Raw genomic sequence first — 21,701 nt, 5'->3', positions numbered from 1 at the left:
TGTGCTAGGGTATGCCTTTCTGCCAATCTCCCTGATCCCGCAAGTTCTAAGGATTCAGTCGGACCAAGCCAAAGTGATACACATTACACCCTTTTGTCCAAAAATGACATGATTCACCTGGTTAAGACTAATGGCAGTGTGGGATCCATGGGTTCTCTCAGAAAATCCATACCTACTGTCCCAAGTTCCAGTAGTCAGAGGTTTTCCAAAAATCTAGTGTCTACCCTTATGGGGTGTAGGAAGAAGGTAACAACTAAAATTTATGTAAGGGTTTGAAAGAATTTTTTAAAATTCTCCAAGCTAAATCCCTTTGTAAGTAACCCCTTACCATGTGATAAGATTTTAGAATTCTTACAGAAAGGACAGACGTTGGGTCTGTCCACTAATACCCTTAAACTACAGATATCTGCCTTGGGTATTCTGTTTGACCACAAGTTTGCGGACCACCAGTGGGTAGACCAGTGGGCAGGACTGGTGGCTAAGTGTCAGAGTTTCTAAGGCGAGATTAAGATCCCATGGTGGAACCTAACTAGATCCCCGATTGAGCCTTTAGTGGATATACAACCTAAAATTCTGACTTATAAAATTCTTACTGGTGACCCTCACTTCAGCTAGAAGGATAGGTGTACAAGCTCTATCCGACAGCCCATCATTCACCAGTATTCTGTCGAGTGGTCATTAGACCAGACCCGAACTTTCTCTGTAAGTTATCCTCAACTTTTCATAGGTCTCACAAGATCATTTTGCCTTTTTTTTGTGATAACCCCAAAAATGAGAAAGAGGTTAGATTCCACTTACTAGACGTCAGAAGGTGTTAAATGTGATACTTAGAAAATACATCTGAGTTTCATAAAACTACTTCAAACAAAGGCCAGGCGGCATCTAAAGGGACCCTGCTAGATGGGTTAGAATGGTAATTTCTCTAACCTATTCCTCAGGCAGACCCCCGCTCCTGAAAATTTGAGAGCCCATTCCACTAGAGCTTTATCTACCTCGTGGGCTGAAAGGGCCAATGTGTTTCGAATAGATTTGCAGAGCAGCAGCTTAGTCTTCACATCCATGTTTTTCAAGCACAATGTGTTGGATTTGGGTGCTTCTAATCTTTACTTTTGGGAGAAAGCGGTGGTCCCTCTCTGTCATCTCTTGTATGGTGCTGTTGTAGAGATGGGAAAAATAATTACTTATCGGTAATTTTCCAGAACCCACAACAGCACCCTTTATTCCCTCCCTTTTTTATGTGGTTTGGTTGCTATTCTTACCTTTTGCAATTGTGCACTGGATGAAGCAGAAAAAAAACAGTTATATTTTATAAACAAAGAGTCTCTCATGCTCTGTAAACCACTGAAGTTCTCACGCAACAATGGTGTTGTAAGTGAGATCACCTGAGCTCATCAGCTAATAAACTCGTGTGACCTCTCTCAGGGCAGCTCAGCTCTATACACTGCGGAAGTAATGACTCTCCTGTCAGTGTGTAGCCGGTTAGTGCAGTCACGTCTCCCGATGTGACTGTTCTACAAGTGAGATTGCCATGGGACACTCTGGATTACATGGACTTTGGTAGACAGGAAGGTATATGGTTGTTTATTATTTGTGATTTTTTACAGGGGACATGGGCATTGGGGATTAGGCGTTCGGTGAGTATGGTAAATTTAGATTTAATAAAGGAGTCTGCCATTTTTTTTCAAATAAAGGACTTTATTCTGGGTGTATTCTATTTACAAACATTTACTAGGGGGTTAGTAATGGGGGTGTTTTATAGCTGCCTCGCCATTACTAACCTGGGCTTCATATCCGTGCCAATACAAGACTGACGTAGTATTGGGGTTTATCACCTCACTTGCCAATGCACCGAAGCAAATGGGAAGAGTGAGGCTAAGCACCAGATTTGGCAGATCTTATTGATGCACCATTTCTGGGATAGCTGAGAGCTGATGTTTTTAGTCTGAGAGGTGGCCAATATCGATGGCCCCTTCCTATGCTATTAATATCAGTCCGCAGCTATCTGCCTAGACATTGTTGGTTAGATTTTATAGATGCACTCTGTCAATTTTTTTCTGGGGTCCCCCTGTAAACTAGCCAGCAAAGGGAAAGAAAACAGCTGTGAGCTGATATTAATAGCCTTGGAACCTTTATGGCTATTGACTCCTTCCCAGAATATTAACTTCAGCCATCTGTTTTCCCTCCGCCATTTTGTTTTCTTTTAAATTAACAGGTATCGCGGTGTATGCTGATTTCTGCCAGTTGCTGTTTGGTTACAACCTATTTAGGCTCTTTCTGTTAATGCTCCTGCATAGGCTGGTGACTGTGGGTGTGTGTTTTTGTTTGTTTATTTAACTCTTTACTTATTAGTTTAGTAATGAGGGAGTCTGGATGACACCTCTTCATTACTAAGGGTACCGTCACACAGTACCATTTTAATCGATACGACGGCACGATCCGTGACGTCGCAGCGATCGTATGAATATCGCTCCAGCGTCGTAGACTGCGGTCACACGTTGCAATCAAGGCGCTGGAGCGATGCCGAAGTCCCCGGGTAACCAGGGTAAACATCGGGTAACTAAGTGCAGGGCCGAGCTTAGTAACCCGATGTTTACCCTGGTTACCAGCGTTAACGTAAAAAAAACAAACAGTACATACTTACATTCCGGTGTCTGTCCTCCGGCGTCTCAGCTTCTCTGCACTGTGTAAGCACAGCGGCCGGAAAGCAGAGCGGTGACGTCAGACGTCACCGCTGTGCTCGCTTTCCGGCCGGCTGGCGCTCACACAGTGGAGAGAAGCTGAGACGCCGGAGGACTGACACCAGAATGTAAGTATGTACTGTTTGTTTTTTTTACGTTTACGCTTGTAACCAGGGTAAACATCGGGTTACTAAGCGCGGCCCTGCGCTTAGTTACCCGATGTTTACCCTGGTTACAAGCGAACACATCGCTGGATCGCTGTCACACACAACGATCCAGCGATGTCAGCGGGTGATCAAGCGACGAAAGAAAGTTCCAAACGATCTGCTACGACGTACGATTCTCAGCAGGATCCCTGATCGCTGCTGCGTGTCAGACACTACGATATCGTAACGATATCGCTAGAACGTCACGAATCGTACCGTCGTAGCGATCAAAATGGTACTGTGTGACGGTACCCTTAATCAAGGACTTGATGACAGAGGATGACACCAAGCTCTAATCCCATTAACCCCCCCCCCCCCCCCTCAATGCCACTGCATCAGAATGAAAAAGGTAACTAAATCAAAACTCTTTGATCCATATAGTGTCCTGTGCTTGAAGTTTAGCAATAAATCCCCATCTGTCACTCTGTGCTCATCCAGGGCAAAGTGACCAGAAATGCACAAGAAAAATGTAGAATAAATTACAATTTAATTGATAGTTCAAAAACAAACATATAATAATACCAAAGTAAAAGAAAATGCCTCAAAGGTGAGGAACGTGATTGGCTGGGGACACCAAATGAAAGTGCAGTGCTTGTAATGGAGGTTGCAATGGTGACATATATAAGTGCATATAGATATACCTGGGCACCTAAAATAGATGTCCAGGGACTTCTGCTGTGTGCTAAACTATATGTCATTATTGCAGACTCCGTAGGGCACAATATCACAATTGATGATCTGCTACATATCAATTATAATGGACCAGTTGCCTGTGGCCATTACCTTCAGTGAGTGTGGAGTGTCCTCGTCCGTGTTCCTCTACCCCAAAGCGCGTTTTGTCCTCACTTCATCAGGGGGAGAATGAAAAAGATGTTGAACCAGGAAGTTACATAACAAAACATTTCTATTTTTCCAAATATCTTTAACTCAAAAAAAGCATTAATTGCTGTACAAAAACACATGCAAAAAATGCAAAAAAATGTGCAGTTTTGCCGCAGAGTTTTTACTGCCAAGAAATTCTGAAACCTTACAGAAATTTCAGTAAGCAAATACTCAACCTGCGCGCATGCCCTAATGCTCAAGAAAAGAAAATGCTACAGTGGCACTATATGATGAAGCTATTATGTCCTGGGCGTATGTATTTGGACACTACTACATGTATTATCTCTGTGTTACACTGTAAAGTCACATTGGAGGATGAAACATGAAACAAGTTCTGTATCCAATATGGAGAAGGAGCAGTTTAGGCTACTTTCACACTTGCGTCGGTACAGGTCCGTCGCTATGCGTCGGGCCGACGTACCAACGCACGTTGTGAAATTTGTACATGATGTGGGCAGCGGATGCAGTTTTTCAATGCCTCCGCTGCCCATTCTGAAGTCCGGGGAGGAGGGGGGCGGAGTTTCGGCCGCGCATGCGCAATAGAAAATGGTGGACACGATGGACAAAAAAAGTTCACTTGAACGTTTTTTCGTGCTGACGGTCCGCCAAAGCACGACGGATCCGTTGCACGACGGATGCGACGTGTAGCCATCCGTCGCCATTACAAGTCTATGGGAAAAAAAACGCCTCCTGCGAGCACATTTGCAGGATCCGTTTTTTTCCCAAACCGACGCAAGTGTGAAAGAGGCCTTAGGCTACTTTCACACATCAGGTTTTTGCCATCAGGCACAATCAGTCGAATGTTTGAATAAACAGATCCGGTGCAGATTGTGAAAAACTGATGCAACGGATCTGACTAGCATATCCAGATAATTGGATAGAAAAAATTGGAGCATGCTCAGTTTAAAAAAACGGAATCTGGCGCCAGAATCCGTCATTTTCCGGATCCGGCACTTTCCGGCTCCCATAGGCTTCCATTCTAGCAAACAGCCAGAAGCGCTGAATCCGGCACTTCCGGCTTTTTCTCCGGAGACAAAAAACGTTGCTATGGACGTTTTTTACAGAAACCGGAAACGGCGAAAACTGGATGAAACGCAAGGTCATCCGGCGCAATCCAGCACTGGACAGAAATGATGGTACCCTTAACTTAATATTTTCTTGCACAACCTTTTCAGGCAATCACTGCAATCAAACGATTCCTGTAACTGTCAATGAGACTTCTGCACCACTCAACAGGTATTTTGACCCACTCCTCAAGAGCAAACTGCTCCAGTTGTCTCGTGTTTGAAGATTGCCTTTTCCAGACGGCATGTTTCAGATCTTTCCAAAGATGCTCAGCAGGGTTTAGGTCAGGAATAGTCCAAAGTTTTCCTCTTAGCCATTCTTGGGTGTTTTTAGCTGTGTGTTTTGGGTCATTATCCTGTTGTAAGACCCATGACCTGCAACTGAGACCAAGCTTTCTGACACACTTTTCTCTCTAGCATCCCTTGATAGTCTTGAGATTTCATTGTACCCTGCACAGATTCTAGACACCCTGTTGCCGATGCAGCAAAGCAGCCCCAGAACATAACAGAGCCTCCTCCATGTTTCACAGTAGGGACTGTGTTCTTTTCTTGATATGCTTCATTTTTCCATCTGTGAACATAGAACTGATGTGCCTTGCCAAAAAGTTCCATTTTTGTCTCATCTGTCCATAAGATATTTTCCCCAGAAGCTTTGTGGCTCGGTAACATGTAGTTTGGCAAATTCCAGTCTGGCTTTTTTATGTTTTTTTTTTTTCAACAATGGTGTCCTCTTTGGTCGTCTACCATGAAGTCCACTTTGGCTCATACATTGACAGATGGTGCGATCTGACACTAATGTTCCTTGAGCTTGAAGTTCACCTTTAATCTGTTTAGAAGTGTTTCTGGGCTCTTTTGTTACCATTCGTATTATTCGTCTCTTTGATTTGTCATCAATTTTCCTCCTGCGGCAGGTCCAGGGAGGTTGGCTACAGTCCCATGGATCTTCAATTTCTGAATAATATGTGCAACTGTACTCACAGGAACATCAAGCTGCTTGGAGATAGACTTATAACTTTTACTTTTAACATGTTTGTCTATAATTTTCTTTCTAATCTCCTGAGACAACTCTTTCCTTCACTTCCTCTGGTCCATGTTGAGTGTGATACACACCTTGTCAGCAAACAGAACAGTGAATATCTGTAGCCCTATATACAGCCCCACTCACTGAATACAAGATTGTAGACACCTGTGATGCTAGTGGACACACCTTGATTTAACATGTCCCTTTTGTCACATTATTTTCAAGGGTACCATCATTTCTGTCCAGGCCTATTTCATGAGTTTTATTTTTTTTTTAATTCTGTGGAAGCAAGGTTGAAAATAGGGTTGAGCGACTTTTGCTTTTTTAGGATCGAGTTGGGTTTTGTGAAACCCGACCTTCTCAAAAGTCGGATCGTGTGAAATCGGCCGATTCTACTGTAAAGTCGGGTTCCGGTCCCGGAACACGAAACCCAATGCAAGTCAATGTGCATATCTCTCTCTCTCTCTCTCTCTGTCTCTCTCTCCTCCTTGCATATATTGTATTTGACTCCGGAAATCACTGCAGCCCAAACGGTAATATGGCTCTATGACGCCGCAGAAACCGGGCCGGAACCTATGTCATCACGCTGCCCACAATTAATTGGCTGAAAAAATGGCGGGGAAGGCGTCATTCAAAACGCGACTTTGGCGCCAAGATCGCGTACCGCATGGCCGACCCCACGCTGGGATCGGGTCGGGTTTCATGAGACGCCGACTTTGCCAAAAGTCGGCGACTTATGAAAATGACCGATCCGTTTCGCTCAACCCTAGTTGAAAAGCAATGTCTGACTTTCATTTGTTCATTGTCATAGATTTTTTATTTATTATTACTTTTGTCAGATTCAAGTTATTACTGTGACCATTGAGGGTTTTTCTGTCATTAAACGAGGGATACCAACAATTTTGACCAAGTGTGTATTATATAGAGTCATAATGTTGATGATTATGGCTTACAGCCAATGAAAACGCAAAAGTCATTATCTCATTAAATTAGAATAATTAACAAAAACACCTGCTAAGGCTTCCTAAGCATTTGAAAAGGTCCCTTAGTCTGTTTCAGAAGGCTCCACAACCATGGGGAATACTGCTGACTTGACAGATGTCCAAAAGGCATTAATTGACATACTCCACAAGGATGGTAAGCCACAACAGGTCATTGCTAAAGATGCTGGCTGTTCACAGAGTTCTGTATCCAAGCATATTAAAAAAAGTGTGTAGAAAAAAGGTGTACAAGCAACTGGGATAACCGCAGCCTTGAAAAGATTGTTAAGAAAATGCCATTAATAAATTTCAGGGAGATTCACAAGGAATGGACTGCTGCAGGAGTCATTGCTTCAAGAGCCACCACGCACAGACATATCCAGGAAATGGGCTACAAGTGTCATGTTCCGTGTGTCAAGCCACTCATGACCAATAGACAACGCCAGAAGAGTCTTACCTGGGCCAAGGAGAAAAAGAACTGGACTGTTGCTCAGTGGTCCAAGGTGTTGTTTTCAGATGAAAGTCAATTTTGCATTTCATTTGGAAATCAAGGTCCCAGAGTCTGGAGGAAGAGTGGAGAGGCACACAATCCAAGCTGCTTGAGGTCTAGTGTGAAGTTTCCACAATCAGGAATGGTTTGAGGAGCCATGTCATCTGCTGGTGTAGGTCCACTGTGTTTTATCATGACAAAAGTCAGCCCAGCCATCTACCATTACATTTTTAGAGTACTTCATGCTTCTATATGCCGACAAGCTTTTTGGAGATGGAATTTTCACTCTCCAATAGGACTTGGCACCTGTCCACACTGGCACAAGTACCAATACCTGGTTTAAAAACAACAGCATCCCTATGCTTGATTGGCCAGCAATGTCGCCTTACCTTACCCCCATAGAGAATCTATGGGATATTGTCAAGAGGAAGATGAGACACCAGACCCAACAATGCAGAGGAGCTGAATGCTGCTATCAAAGCAACCTGGGCTTCCATAACACCTCAGCAGTGCCTCAGACTGATCACCTCTATGCAACGCTGCATTGATGCAGTAATTGATGCAAAAGGAGCCCCGACCAAGTATTGAGTACATTTATTGAACATACATTTCAGTAGGCCAACATTTTGGATTTTAAAATCATTTTTCAAGCTGGTGTTTATAAAGTATTCTAATTTACTGAGGTAATGATTTTTGGGTTTTCATTGGCTGTAAGCCATAATCAATATTAACAGAAATAAACACTTGAAATAGATCACTCTGTTGGTAATGACTCTATATAATATATGAGTTTCACTTTTTGTATTGAAAAACTGAAATAAACTAACTTTTTGATACTCTAATTTTGTGAGAAGCACCTGTACATCATATGTCAGGCCCCTGATTTTGATTTGTTCTCACATGCTGAGCCTGCATCTTTTCCAGCATATGATAGCTGAATTACCCTGTTAAATGCTACTGTCCATCTCGGACACCAGCATTTAACACGTGCCGGCAGGAGGTGGGGTGCATCATTTTATGCACCCATCTGCATGTCCATGAAGTGATGGCGAGGTGCTGATGAGCTTCCGTGACAGCCAGGGGTCTGCTGAAGGCTCCCATGCCTGTTATGGTACTCCTGTGAAAGCCAGTCCGTAGCTAGCGCTCATGTGAGGCCATTATTTATTTGTTTTGCTATACATATAGTGTATATAGTACAAGCAGTGAAATGATCACTAGTTCAACTACGAAATAAAGTAAAAAGTGAAACTTTTTTTTTTAAATATGAACGTTCAAGTAAAAAAAAAATAATAATTTAAAAAAATAAACATTTGGTATCATTGCATTAGTAAATTCCAATCTATCAAAATATAAAGTAAATTAATATGATCTGTAAACTGCATAATAATAAAATATCAAACAATGAGAGTACCAATAAAACATAACCTTTATTAATCAATACTAAAAGGAGCGATGCCCATATGAATACGTGTAACGTATGGAGGTAGACATATTAAAAATACAAAGCCCCCACGACAAAATCAATGCAAGTGAAAAACTGAAAGGTCTCACTCTTAGTCTGAGTATGTCCCAGATGTGTTCAATAGGATTCAGGTCTGGGGAATGGGCGGGCCAGTCCATAGCTTCAATGCCTTCATCTTGCAGGAACTGCTGACACACCAGTCACATGAGGTCTTTATTCATTACATAGTGGAATGTGTTGAGAACAATAAAACCTAAAAATTATCAACGTAAATCACAACTAATATTCCACGGAGGTCTGGAGTTGGAATGATGGTCAAAATCAAAGTGGAAATGAAGTTACAGGCTGATCCAACTTCAGTGGAAATGCCTCAAGACAAGGAAATGATGCTCAGTGGTGTGTGTGGCCTCCACGTGCCTGTATGATCTCCCTACAACACCTGGGCATGCTCCTGATGAGGCGGCGGATGGTCTCCTGAGGGATCTCCACCCAGACCTAAAGCATCCGCCCACTCCTGGACAGTCATTGGTGCAACGTGACGTTGGTGGATGGTGCGAGACAGGATGTCCCAGATGTGTTCAATCGGATTCAGGTCTGGGGAATGGGTGGGCCAGTCCATAGCTTCAATGCCTTCATCTTGCAGGAACTGCTGACACACACCAGTCACATGAGGTCTGGCACTGTCCTGCATTAGGAGGTACCCAGGCCCAACCGCACCAGCATATGGTCTCACAAGAGGTCTGAGGATCTCATCTCGGTACCTAATGGCAGTCAAGCTACCTCTGGCGAGCACATGGAGGGCTGTGCAGCCCTCCAAAGAAATGCCACCCCACACCATTACTGACCCACTGCCAAACCGGTCATGCTGAAGGATGTTGCAGGCAGCAGATCCATCTCCTCGGCGTCTCCAGACTCTGTCACGTCTGTCATATGTGCTCAGTGTGAATCTGCTTTCATCTGTGAAGAGTACAGGACGAAATGGCGAATTTGCCAATCCTGGTGTTCTGTGGCAAATGCCAAGGGTCCTGCATGGTGTTGGGCTGTGAACACAACCCCCATCTGTGGATATCGGGCAGTCCAACCATCCTCATGGAGTCGGTTTCTAACCGTTTCTTCAGACACATGCACATTTGTGGCCTGCTGGAGGTCATTTTGCAGGGCTCGGGCACTGCTCCTCCTGTTCCTCCTTGCACAAAGGCTGAGGTAGTGGTCCTGCTGCTGGGTTGTTGCCATCCTATGGCCCCCTCCATGTCTCCTGGTAGCACCTCCAGCCTCTTGACACTAAGCTGACAGACACAGCAAACCTTGCCACAGCTCACATTGATGTACCATCCTAAATGAGCTGCACTAACTGAGCTACTTGTGTGGGTTGTAGAGTCCGTCTCATGCTGCCATGAGTGTGAAAGCACAACCAACATTCAAAAGTGACCAAAACATCAGCCAGAAAGCATTGGTACTGATATGTGGTCTGTGGTCCCCACCTGTAGAACCACTCCTTAAGCAATTTTTTTCTTTTCATATCTGAATTTTTTTTCACTACTTAAATACAAATAAAAACTTTGTTTGGTATCTACTTAATCGTACTGACTTGGAGAATATTATTCCCTGATTAGTTTAGTGAACATGGTAAATAAAAAATCCTAAACACAATTGTGTAATTGCACTTTTCTTGCCATTTTGATGCACTTGGAATTATGCTCTTCTAAAAAGAAAAATACAGCTTAAAAACTTCATACCAGCTGTGGAACTCGGAGGTAGTATCATGGCTTGGGACCGTTTTGCTGCATTTGGGTAAGGGTGATTTATCATTATTGATGAAACCTTGAAATCTGAATTTTCCCTGCAAATTCTAAATGGAAATGTACATGAGCTAAATATTAAGAGAAAGTTGGTCATAGGGCAAGATAATGAGCCAAAGCACACATCATTCTTAAAAGGAATGGTTAAAATACATAATAAAGTTAAATTGTTGGCATGGCCAAGTCAAAGTCCTGACCTTAAGCCTATTGAAATGAGTTGAAGTTGTTTAAAATTCCTTCTAACAGAATCTTATAGTGGTAAAATATACAAAAGCTTCATTATTAACTAAAATAGAAAGCATGTGCACAAATATTTTCTATTGGCCCATAATTTTTCTCATGTCTAATGGCACACATACCTTTAAGTGGAAGGGCGACATGGGCTCTAAATTCTCCCCCTCTCGCAGTTGTGGTCATGTCTGGGCAGGAGGAAACACGTATTTCCAGATGCCAGTCCTTTTACTGACGACATTGTGTGGTAATCATTGACATATTAATTAATTATTAGAGGTGGCAAGGTGGTGTGCCATATTTTTTAAACTACATCTGTTCCAACCATTATAATTTAAACTTTACCATAAATGTTCAACATAAGGAGATTTTGCTTCTGGATATAGCTTTGAATGGTGATAAATAGGAGACAATGCACATCATTCTTTGGAAAACTCTTCCTTTCTAATATTATTAGCAGCACATAGCTCAGTTCCTCAGCAGACTATTCATGGTCTTCCCATGGGAGAGATGTTGAGGGTGAGGCATATCTACGTGCACTAAGGATTCCGATTTAAAACATCATGATAATGAAAATAAAATGTGATTGAGTAAAAGTGAAAACAAATTGAATTGGTGAACATAAGACTGAGGTCTAAGGGGTAAGGTTTCTCCTTGTGGAGAGTGACATACAAGCTCTGGCTTGTCAAGGTAAGGAAGCTTATTTGCTGTGCAATGCTCCTCTTTGAAATTTAATATGCAAATTCAAATTGCCTCTTCAGAGAAAACAAGGACTTGAACTCTATAGCGCCACCTGTTGGAAGTAGCGATCCTACAAGTCACAATCAATGCTTTAACAAGTCGTGCAATATGACTTAGGTTAAAAGCCAAATCAGTAGCTCAATTTGCAGACACAGTGTTTCGGGCTGTTTGCCAACAGGTGGCGTTATAGAGTTCAAGTCCTCGTTTTCTCTGAAGAGGCAATTTGCATATGAATATAAGACTGAAACTTTAGATCAATGGTGAGGAAACTCCCTACATCAGGGGTGTCAAACTGCATTCCTCGAGGGCCACCAACAGGTCATGTTTTCAGGATTTCCTTGTATTGCACAGGTGATAATTTAATCACCTGCACAGAATGATTCCAGCACCTTGTGGAATGCTAGGGAAATCCTGAAAACATGACCTGTTGGCGGCCCTCGAGGAATGCAGTTTGACACCTCTGCCCTACATATCAATCCCATTGGGAACTTGTGGACAATCCTCAGAGGGGGTTAGACAAACAAAAACACATAAATTGTGATAAACTCCATGCACTTAGACAAGAATAGTTGTCATCAGGATTTAGCCCGGAAGATGATATCCAACATGTCAGGGAGAGGGCAGAAGTCTTGAAGAATGAGGGACAATGTAGATATTGAGTCTTTACACAAACTTGATGCATTTGTCAATAAAAGTGTAAAATCGAATGAAATGCTTATAAGTGTACTTCAGTAACCATAGAAACATCTGATTTAAAGACCTAAAATACAGAAGAAGCAAACTTTCAGTCTCCAAACTTTTGGCTATGACTATATATGTTTGAACACTACTACATACCTCCTGGCAAGTATCCATAGAGGGCCACTTACCTAACATGTACTAAACGAGTTTTATATTGTACTGAAATATTTTGTATATGTACATAATAAAATACGTGCAAGTATTGATATTCCGCTAATGGAAGGCTTTTATAACATGCGGGGCTCAGCCAGTGATGCAGAACAGTATCAAATAAATACATGTTGCCTAAAAAGTTAAGGCAGTGGGGGTTCTAACATCAAAATGTATGTGGCTCTAGTGCAATGAAGGTGCTAATGTCAGATTCCCTTGTATTCTCGAGAAAAGGTGTTAATGTCAGGATCTCTGACGGTTGAGAACAGTGAGAGTAGGGATTATTGGAGGCTAGAATAACAGAGGGATTATTGCCATAATCCCTAGTGGTCTAGGGTGGGGAAGGGGTAAAAATCAGAATCCAGTGCTGGCACAGTACCTTTAAGGGGTGTTTCACAGAATTTGTGTAGAAGCTGATTTTCCCTGAGAAAAGCGAGCTTTAAAGGAACTCGACTTAACCCCTACCCCCCAGCTTGTATTCACCTTCCTGACCAGGCCAATTTTTTCATAGAAAATGAAGATCGGTCTCAGGAGCGCAGAAAGAAGACTCGAACACCAGGTTGTATTTGAACCACAACGCGTTTCAAAGGATAACACCATCTTCATCAGGTGGGAAACTGCCCACCTGATGAAGACGGTGTTATCCGTTGAAACGCATTGTGGTTCAAATACAACCTGGTGTTCGAGTCTTCTTTGTGCGCTCCTGAGACTGATCTTCATTTTCCCTGCTATCGCGTCCTTCACTAGAGGTGTTCGGCTGGAAGCTGCTGGGGACTCTGCACCTTTTCTTCCCTCTCCCCTCTCTGGGTCTACCTCCTGGCGCTCCACTACTAAACTGCCTTTTGCTATAATCCAATTTTTTCATAGAATCATAGAATTTTAGAGTTGGAACGGACCTCTAGTGTCATTGTGTCCAACCCCCTGCTCAGTGCAGGATTCACTAAACCATCTCAGAAAGATGTCTGTCCAGCCTCTGTTTGAAGACTTCAATTGAAGGAGAACTCATCACCTCCTCATGGAAGCCTGTGCCACACAGTAATCACCCTCACTGTCAAAAAGTTTTTTTTTCTAATATCTATTCTGTATTTTCTCCCTTTCAGTTTGATTCCATTGTTTCTCGTGTTTCCATGTGCAAATGAGAATAAGGATAATCTGTCTACACTGTGACATCCCTTCAGATATTTGTAGAAAGCTATTAAGCTATTAAGTCTCCTGTTAGCCTTCTTTTTTACACGCTAAACATTCCCAGATCCTTTAACCGTTCTTCATAGGACATACTTTGCAGTCCTCTCACCATCCTGTTAGCTTTTCTCTGAACTTACTCCAGGTTTTCAATGTCTTTTTTTAAATGTGGTGCCCAGAACTGGACACAGTATTCCAGATGAGGCCTGACCAAGGAGGGATAGAGGGGGATAATTGCTTCACGTGACCTACTGTACATTCTATTTATAATCTGGACCTCGAGGGTCCTATAATCTAATCTGTATAAATAAGGGGGATGAGTGGAAGATTGCTTTTAATAAACCAGAGGGACAATAAAAAAAACCATTGTAAGCAAATTGGGTTCACTAATGCTCCTGGCGTTTTTCAGCACTTTGTAAATTACATTTTTTGTTGTCTGGCAGGTAGATTTGTGGTAGTCTATCTGGATGACAAATTGATTTATTCACCGGAACTTGAGTCACCTAAGGTACAGGGTCTGGCAGGTCTTACTAATACTCAAGGACAATAAATTATATGTCAAACCAGAGAAATTATTTTTTTCGGTTCAGGAGATCCCTTTTCTGGGATATTTCTTATCGTCCACCGCTTTTTGCATGGATCCGGTAAGAGTTTGGGAGGTACTGGATTGGGATCATCTTGAAGACTTAAAATCTTTTAAAAGGTTTTTAGGGTTCTCCAATTATTACCGTAAATTAATCAAGAGCTTTTCAGTAGTGGCCAAAGCACTGACGAATATGACCAGGAAAGGGACAGACTTTTCTAAATGGTCCAGTCCAGCCAGTGAGTTGCTACTTTAAAGAGATGTTTTGCTTCTGCATCGATTTTTATACAGCCTGACATCACTCAGCCATTTATTGTAGACATTCACGCATCAGAGGTAGGGGTTGGTGCTGTATTGTCATAGAGTTCATCTCCAAGTAAATGGTGTCTGTGTGCATACTTCTGCAAGAAACTGTTGTCCACAGTTAAACTATGAAATTGGTAATAGGGAACTCTTGACAATAAAGTGGGCTATTGAGGAGTGACATCATTGTTTTGGAAGGGGTAGTTCATCCGGTCACGGTAATCTCCGATCAGGGCTGGCTCTAGGTTCTCATGGGCCCCGGGCGAAAGAGTCTCAGTGGGCCCATTTAACACACACCACAATTCATGATGCACAGATATGGCACAGAAATATAGATATAGTACAATGCCAAAGATTTCACTTACTTCTTACATTACATGAGTGATTTCTTTTGTAAATTCTACAATAGCTCAGAAACCAGACAGTATAGTCCACCATACAGTATTATGGGCACCACATAGAGCTCCATACAGAATAATGAGCCCAATATAATGCTCCATACAGTATTATGGGCACCACATAGTGCTCCATACAGAATAATGATCCCCATTTATTGCTCCATACAGTATTATGGGCACCAAATAGTGCTCCATACAGAATAGTGAGCCCCATATATTGCTCCATACAGTAATATGGGCACTACATAGTGCTCCATACAGAATAATGAGCCCCATATATGGCTCCATACAGAATAATGAGCCCCATATATTGCTCCATACAGTATTATGGGCCCCATATATTGCTCTATAATGTATAATGGGCAACATAATGCTCCATAAAGAATAATGAGCCCCATATATTGTTCCATTCATAATGGGTCCCATATAATGTTCCATATTGTATAGAATGGGCCCCATAGAGTATAATGAGCCCCATATATTGCTCCATACAGTATAATGAGTCCCATATAATGCTCCATACAGTATATGATGGGCCCCATATATTGCTCCATACCAAATGGGCCCTATAAAATGCTCCATACAAAATAGTCCCCATATAATGCTCCATATATAATGGGCCTCATATGATGCTCCATGATGAGCTTCATATAATGCTCCATATATAATCAGCCCCATATACGATGCTCCATTGTATGATCGGCCCATATAATGTTCCATATATAATGGATCCCATATATGATGTTCCAGTGTATAATTGTCCCCATATATGATGCTCCAGTGTATAATCAGACCCACATATAATGTTCCATATATGATGGGCCCAATATATGATGCTCCAGTGCATAATGGGCCCTCTATATAATGATCCATATATGATAGATCCATACATGGTGCTCCAAACATCAAAAAAAGAAAAAATGAAATGCCTCTCATCGCTTGCCACTGCTCTGCTCTGAACTCCTCAGCGTCGCTGTCTTCTGGCTCTCTGCACTGTGACTGCTCAGGTAGAGAGGGCACCAATGTGACGTCATCATGCCCTGTGACCTGATCGTCAAACTCAGGAGACGGGGAAGACGCTGCAGCGATGGAGATGGGAGAGGTAAGTATCGCAAGTGCCGGGGCCCAGAACAGGTGGGGGGCCCCACTAGCAGGTGCAGGCACAGACACTGGGCCCCCATAGTGCGACAGTGTCCCTGACAGCGAGTGGGCCCCCCGCCTGTTCAGGGCCCTGGCACTTGCCCGGGTACGCTGGGTGCTGATGCCGGCCCTGTCTCCGATCATAAAAATCTTTTGTATTTGGAGTCTGACAAATGTCTGCCACCTAGACAGGCAAGATGGTCATTGTTCTTTACCAGATTTAACTTTTTTATGACTTATAGGCCATGAAATAAGAACATTAAGGTGGATGCTTTATCTCATTGTTTTCCGGAGGGTGAAAGTAATTGCGAGCCAGTTCCTATATTACAGAAAGGGGCAGTTATTGCTACTATATGTTCTGATCTGGAAAAAGAGGTCATAGAGGCTCAGGGGGATGCCCCTGCTGCCAGTCCTTAAGGTAAACAGTTCATCCCTGTGACACCTCAGTCTTAAAAATTTGAGTGAACATCATGATTCAGTCTTGGCTGGAAATCCTGGTACTAAAGCCACCATAAATCTTCTTACTCAATTTTTGATGGTCTAGGTTGTACGTTTGGGAATATGTGCCTGCCTACAGTATTTGTGCCTGTTCTAAGACCCCACACATTCATCCATCCTGGGCTCTTCAACCTTTGGCGATTCCTTGTAAACCATGAACTCATTTGTCTGTGGATTTCATCACTGATCTACTGGTGTCAGCAGAGAACACTGTAATACTGGTGGTGGTAGATAGATTTAACAAGATGGCTCATTTCATTGCACTAACTCGTACATGCTTTACCAAATGTGAAGTCTTTGGTGCAATTTTTTATTAAAGAAATCATGAAATTTTATGAGATTCTCTCTCATATGGTTTCCGACCGGTTCAATTTATTTCCAAATTTTGGAAAGCATAGGGATTAGTGATGGTGAGCAGTAAAATGCTCGGGTGCTCGTTGCTCGGGTCGAGCAAATTGGAATGGTCGGGTACTCGACCCGAGCAACGAGCCCAATGTAAGTCTATGGGAAACCCCAGCATTTTTACCGCGATCCCCCCGGGGGGCCTTTTAGGGTCTAAAAACATCTGAAATCGATGGGAACCGTGCTCAAATGACATGGGAACATAATGGGGAAGACCCCTGGAAGCATTTCTGACTTCCAGGTCACAGCTGTGATCAATGTTGTCAGAGTGTGATGCCACTTTTACAGGCGCACACTAAAACATACAAAAACAAAACCAAAATGGATTTTCCTGGGAAATGTGTTAAGGAACATCCTTTCAAGGGTAATAATTTGTATGCAAGGCAAAATAAAGAACCCCCCACAAAATGTACCACTTGGGCTATGTTCACACGTAGCGTTTTTGATGCGTTTTTCAACTTTAGCATTGCTTTCAACCAATACAAATGCATTCACTGGGAAATGTCATTTTAACATTTAACAACCTTTGCTGGCCATGTGGTGTGAGACATCATCAGACACATCTTGTATCCTTTATGAAGGAGAGACTCTTAAAGTCACAAAGCCTATTTTTATAGGGGCATCAGGTGGCATTAATATTCTTAAAGGGCCATTATTAAACAGTGGGTCTCCTATACTGTTCTTTAGCAGTTGCCCCTGGAAGAAGCCCTAAACAGTGATGGGTAAGAGTATTATTATTTGACTGGTTGTGGTTTATCTGGCTAGTTTTGTACATTTACCTCACTTGAGGATACACTATGGCTATGCTGATGTGACTACACCGGGTTTGTGGTTCCATTATTGCACTGTCACTTTATTTTGATATGGATTGAAATAATATATTCTTGCCTATGATGCTGTTTATGTGGTGCTGCACCTTTGTTGCACCTGCTTTCCCTTGTTTGTAACTCTGTCACTTGGTATTGATGCCATTACTATGTAAGCGCCTTTTTTTGTTTTAACTTTAATAAAATTTTGCAATAATTTATTCCATGGTGGATGGATTACTCTTTTTTCTTGCATGTTTACAAATTGTTGGGAGTATATTCACAGCTATTGCGATGAGTGGCTTGGGCAATTAGCCTAGTACCACTGCTTGCACTATGTGGTCTGTGCCTAAGATTTTGTATTCTCCTATACTGTTATAGCCTATGCAGTGAGTGGCTGGGCTGCCAAAAATTAGGATGCACCCCAATACCCCTTTGAAAAGACGTACAGGAGGGCCTCCTTAAAAAATTGAAGCTGAAAAACGAAGTAGCCTGAATTTCAAATAAGTTTTCACAGTGCATTGTACTGAGCATTTTCAATTTTAAAGGGTTTACTGAGACTTATTTTTTTTATTAAGGGCCTAAAAACGAACGGGCAGGTAGTTACAAATATCTGCCCGTTGTACCAATCGCTGATCTCCACTGACTTACAGTGGTCACAGACTGCTCATGCCCACGATTCTCTGGCTTTCACTGAGGTCACGTCGACAGAGCAGCTGCTTATTTTCCACTCTGCTCTATTGATGGAGCTTGGTTGCCAATGTCATGCTGATTGACAGCCAGCTCCCCGCTGCTTTACTGCGGAAAGCCAGCAGTCAATCAGCATTATGTTGGCAGTCACATCTCGTTGACAGAGCGGAAAAGAAAGAGCTGCTCTGTTGACATGAAGCTGCAGAAGGGCCAAAAGGAATGGTTTGCGACTGCTCTGAGCTGGCGTCCGGTAGAACAGGCAGGTAGTTACCAACTACCTGCTTGTCAGTTCTTAGGCACATATTAAAAAAATAAACTAGTCCCGGATAACCCCGCTCACATTAAATGTGGAACCATTCTCTTTTAACCCACCACCTTATTAACCAAATACACACACGTCTCATATTTCAATATTTCATGAAAGAACAGTTCTTTTAATTTTAAAAGCACAATATAAGCCCATCACCTTGAGAGCAGCTATCATTTTAATATTCTACACTTAATAAATCACAATGTTCCAGCTTAGGTCTGGACCAGTCTGTGTTTTTACAACAATAACATATATCAAAGACTAATCCATATACCTTAATTTACACATATGCCTCAGACTGCGGTCACACATTGCAGCCACAGTGTGTGTTTTTGCTGCAACCGCGTAAAAAAATGCAGCGTTTGCTGCGATTGTGGAGAAAAACCATGCTACGACCACAACATGTGAAAACAGCCTTAGAGCTTAGAAATCAATAAGCATCACACCCAATGTTATTTTGAATCATTAAATACAAACACATTTTCATATTGCAAAGATAAAACACCATCATAAACTGGAAAAACCGTGAAGGAAAACAAAACAAATATAATCAAAAAAGTCTATCACACAGTCAAAGTAATTTGAGATATTCAGATACCTAATCCATGGTAGCAGCATTATCATGGCTGTTAATAGATAAATTTATTATTTATATTACATGTCTTTATAACCTCATAAAAAAAATCATATTTTTATTGGATTATCTTCACAAAATTAAACTAGAGCTGAAATTCCTGTGCAGAACACAGTCAATATTTTCCTTAAGCCCTCGTTCTCGGCGCACACTGTCTGAACCCTATGATTAATGCATATGCCTGTCAAAGCATAAACTGTATATGTCTATCATTTCCATGGGGTTACATTCATTACTTTAACTAAAGGCTTGAGCGTTGTTTGTACAGAGTCTTACATTGATGAACAAAAGTATGCCAATATGTTTCACATATCGAAAAATAATTTACCGTACATAGCCCTGCTTCTCAGGGGATATTCACAGCATCAACCCAAGAAATATGACAAATGTCTTAATTAACTAATGTATACATCAGGGGCTTCTCCTGACATACACTGTAGTAATCATCAAACGGTCATCAAAAGTGTGTTCTTTTGGCCTCTGTCTGGTAGGTTGGCATCTTCATATGGTTTGTATTTTGAGTGTAGGAAAATGGGATGTGTTTCTTTATAACGGATACTTATGATGCCTCGGCATCCATCTTGCCTGTGGCCACTGTCAGACACACACCTCTTGAGTGTATGCGCCCTACAGTGGGCACAGACGCAATGTGTACCCATTTATTTATTATGTTTCCTTATATAGCACCATAATTCCACAGCACTTTACAAAATTTACAGATTATGGGGCTCATAATCTAAATTCTCCATCAGTATGTTTTTGGAGTGTGGATGGAAATGAGAAGAAACCCACGCAAACATGGGGAGAACATACAGACTCCTTGCAGATGTTGTCCTTAGTGGGATTTGAACCCAGGACTCCAATGCGGCAAAGCAACAATGCTAACCACTGAGTCACCATGCTGCATAATCTTACTTATGTTTCCTTAGTTCAAGGCCAGATAGATGTAGACGAGCATCAAATCATCTGTTTTTCTTTCACAGCCAAATTACATCCCAAAAATATTTGACAGCAAATCACAAATACATTTTTGGTCCTGCGACCTGTATGAAACTTACTGTACGGCAACCAAAGTAGCCCTAAAGGAAGAATACAATTAAAGCAGTTCTTCAGGACGAAAGGCTAATCCATATATCAGCGTTTGTTGTATGTATGATATTCACATGCTAGGTTTATATGCAGAACATCAATCAGCACAAAAAACTCAACCATGTCCTAGTATTGTCCGTTTTGAAGATAGGACTTGCCTAATTCAAATGAATACGTCAGTGAATTAAATATCCAGCACACTAATGCAATCCTTGAATTTTATTGCTGTCCATTTTTCACTGACCGTTTACTAGGAGAAATTTGGGAAAAATTATATTTTTTATTTTGAATATAAGAAAAAAAGGATGACATATGGATGAAAAAAGCTGACATGTAGCAAATTGTGCATCCTTATTTATCGTCCCTAAAAAAGATTCAAATCATACATTTTCTATCCTTGACTATCATACAACCTTCCCAAAGAGCCCAAAGAGGAAATGTATAACTTTCTAGAACTAAGGAAATATATTAGGGGGAAATTCTCTCTCCCTATATCTCTTCTGAAAAATCCCTTAAAAAAATACTATTTTTAACACCAAAAATCTATATACACTCTTCAGTTGTGGCATAACCATGTTTTGATTTTTCAATAGTTAAGTGGGAAGAAGATATGAATATATGTTTTTAGCCTGAGACATGGAAAGAAGCAATTGAAATAATATACAAATCAAACGTAAATGATGATATTCATGAGAATAATTTTTAAATCTTATCTCGTCGGTTCTATACACCTGTCAGATTAAAGAAGATTTTCGAAGACGGGTCGGACTTATGGAGGAACTGTAGCCAAAAAGATAACATATTACGTATTTTCTGGTCCTGTCCTAAAATAATCGACCTGTGGAAAGAAGTAGCTAATTTATTGAGCAAAATTAACAACTCTGTAGTTGAAATCTCTCCCCAACTAGTTTTGTTCTTGCTTGATTCAAATAGACTCCCCCCAAAAATTAAACATTTCGTAATCCATCTATTTGCTGTAACAAAAATACTTGTAGCATCTAAGTGGAAATTAATAGATGTTCCTTCCAATCCAGAAAGAATGAAAATAATGTCTACCCATAATTCTTTTGAACTTTCTTATGCTCTAAGAAATAATTATTTTAAAAACTACTATTCCACATGGTCATCTTGGAACCTCTTTCTTTCTTCAAGTCAGAATGACCCTTTTAGATAAAAAGCTTTATTATACGCCAAGAAGTACAATTACATATTTAACTAAGC

The sequence above is a fragment of the Ranitomeya variabilis genome, chromosome 1, assembly GCF_051348905.1.
Source record: "Ranitomeya variabilis isolate aRanVar5 chromosome 1, aRanVar5.hap1, whole genome shotgun sequence".
NCBI lineage: Eukaryota > Metazoa > Chordata > Amphibia > Anura > Dendrobatidae > Ranitomeya > Ranitomeya variabilis.
The sequence above is the reverse complement of the archived record's forward strand: the minus strand, read 5'-3'. Positions refer to the sequence as shown.